Source organism: Carcharhinus amblyrhynchos, unplaced genomic scaffold (assembly GCF_965287045.1).
Source record: "Carcharhinus amblyrhynchos unplaced genomic scaffold, sCarAmb.v2.hapA chromosome_249, whole genome shotgun sequence".
NCBI classification, from domain to species: domain Eukaryota; kingdom Metazoa; phylum Chordata; class Chondrichthyes; order Carcharhiniformes; family Carcharhinidae; genus Carcharhinus; species Carcharhinus amblyrhynchos.
This window is the reverse complement of record NW_027649989.1, coordinates 5,001-7,151: the sequence shown is the minus strand read 5'-3', so window position 1 is coordinate 7,151 and position 2,151 is coordinate 5,001. Positions and strand designations below refer to the sequence as shown.

Sequence of the window (2,151 nt, the reverse complement as noted above, 5' to 3'; positions counted from 1 at the left end):
GGAGGCGGGGCTCGAGCGCGGCAGAGGGCGGAGCTGGAGCGCGGGGGGGCGGGGCTGGAGCGCAGGGGTGGTGTTGTAGCGTGGGGCGGAGCTCAGCGCGGTGGGCAGCAATGGAGCGCGGGGGGGGCGGAGCTGGAGCGCAGAAAAGGGCGGGGCTGGAGCGCGGGTGTCCGGAGCTGGAGGGCGGTGACATTGGGGCGGGGCTGGAGCGCGGGAGGCGGGGCTGGAGCGCGGGAGGCGGGGCTGGAATGAAGAGGAACTGGAGGGTGACGAAGTCCAGTGGAGGGAAGCAGGGCCGGACTGAGATCCCGCCCCAACCACGTGAGTCCGATCAGGTACAGGTTAGGGGACTACCCATGAAAAATGGCCAATCCCCCCCTAACCTACACATCTTTGGACACTAAGGGGCAATTTAGCACGGCCAATCCCCCCCTAACCTACACATCTTTGGACACTAAGGGACAATTTAGCACGGCCAATCCACCCTAACCTACACATCTTTGGACACTAAGGGACAATTTAGCACGGCCAATCCACCCTAACCTACACATCTTTGGACACTAAGGGACAATTTAGCACGGCCAATCCACCCTAACCTACACATCTTTGGACACTAAGGGGCAATTTAGCACGGCCAATCCCCCCCTAACCTACACATCTTTGGACACTAAGGGACAATTTAGCACGGCCAATCCACCCTAACCTACACATCTTTGGACACTAAGGGGCAATTTAGCATGGCCAATCCACCCTAACCTGCACATCTTTGGACACTAAGGGACAATTTAGCATGGCCAATCCACCCTAACCTACACATCTTTGGACACTAAGGGACAATTTAGCATGGCCAATCCACCCTAACCTACACATCTTTGGACACTAAGGGACAATTTAGCACGGCCAATCCACCCTAACCTACACATCTTTGGACACTAAGGGACAATTTAGCACGGCCAATCCCCCCTAACCTACACATCTTTGGACACTAAGGGACAATTTAGCACGGCCAATCCCCCCTAACCTACACATCTTTGGACACTAAGGGACAATTTAGCATGGCCAATCCACCCTAACCTACACATCTTTGGACACTAAGGGACAATTTAGCACGGCCAATCCACCGTAACTACACATCGTTGGACACTAAGGGACAATTTAGCATGGCCAATCCACCCTAACCTGCACATCTTTGGACACTAAGGGGCAATTTAGCATGGCCAATCCACCCTAACCTGCACATCTTTGGACCCCAAGGGGCAATTTACATGGCCAATCCACCCTAACCTACACATCTTTGGACACTAAGGGACAATTTAGCACGGCCAATCCAGCTGTAGGTGTTTTTCCGATAGCGATATATGAAGCTGGCTTCATACGCTCGATCTCTCGTCATTAATTACAGCTCAGGAAATCCACAAAACTCGCTGGAGACAGGAATTTTGGTTGAAGACACATTTTATTGACCCCAGGCCTGGTTGTATCGAGAGCAGTTTGAGAACTATCCTGAGTTCCATTCCCACGGTGTTCACCAGTCCTACTTTTCCAGGTAATATCTGTCTGCCTACACTGTCCATCTTACCAGGATAGTCCAATCACATTCATTATTACCCTTGGCCAATCGCGTACTTCTCTGGCAGCTTGAGAATTCATTGCCTGGAAGCTCCCGCCCACTGTCGCTTAGCAACACCAGTTGCGTAGGTCATCTAGGTCAAACGTTCCTTTCCCATTTTGTCTTAGTTATGTAGGGAATAGTGTTGTGGAGTTAGGGAGAATGGTTATCAGATTGCCAGGTAGAAAGGTAGGGTTTGGTGCTTGTAATGTTGTAAAATGTTTGGGAGGGGGACGGGGGGAGGCCGCATTGCATGGTCCGTTTAAAAGGCGGTGTTTTCTCTGTGCTTAGAGATGTCAAAAATGTGAGTATACTGAGAGCCCAGACTGAAAAGTTCGTATCAAAAGCCGAGCAGCAGGGTGACCAAGGCAACTTGGATGTAGCCAATCAACTTGAATCAGGCATTTCGATACCAAGAACCTATTAAATTTAAATCCGACGGTTTTGACAACACAGTCCAATTGTGGGGAAATATTGATAGGTCACTGTGGGTAGAAAAGAAGGGAGGGCAACGGGACAAAGAGAGACCGACTGCCACCTGC

The 2,151-nt window shown here is 51.3% G+C and overlaps 1 long non-coding RNA gene across 2 annotated transcripts in view; it reads left to right on the top strand.

Moving 5' to 3' along the window:
- The first annotated feature begins 243 nt into the window (after positions 1–243).
- The window catches only part of LOC145338927 (uncharacterized), a 5,943-nt gene continuing 4,035 nt past the window's right edge, over positions 244–2,151 (top strand). Inside the window, exons 1-2 of one of the 2 annotated variants that reach the window (XR_013885933.1) lie at positions 244–321; positions 1,403–1,546. This is a non-coding gene — a long non-coding RNA (uncharacterized LOC145338927). Of the gene's footprint in view, positions 336–1,402; positions 1,547–2,151 lie in introns of both variants that reach the window. The other variant, XR_013885934.1, reaches the window with a different exon arrangement.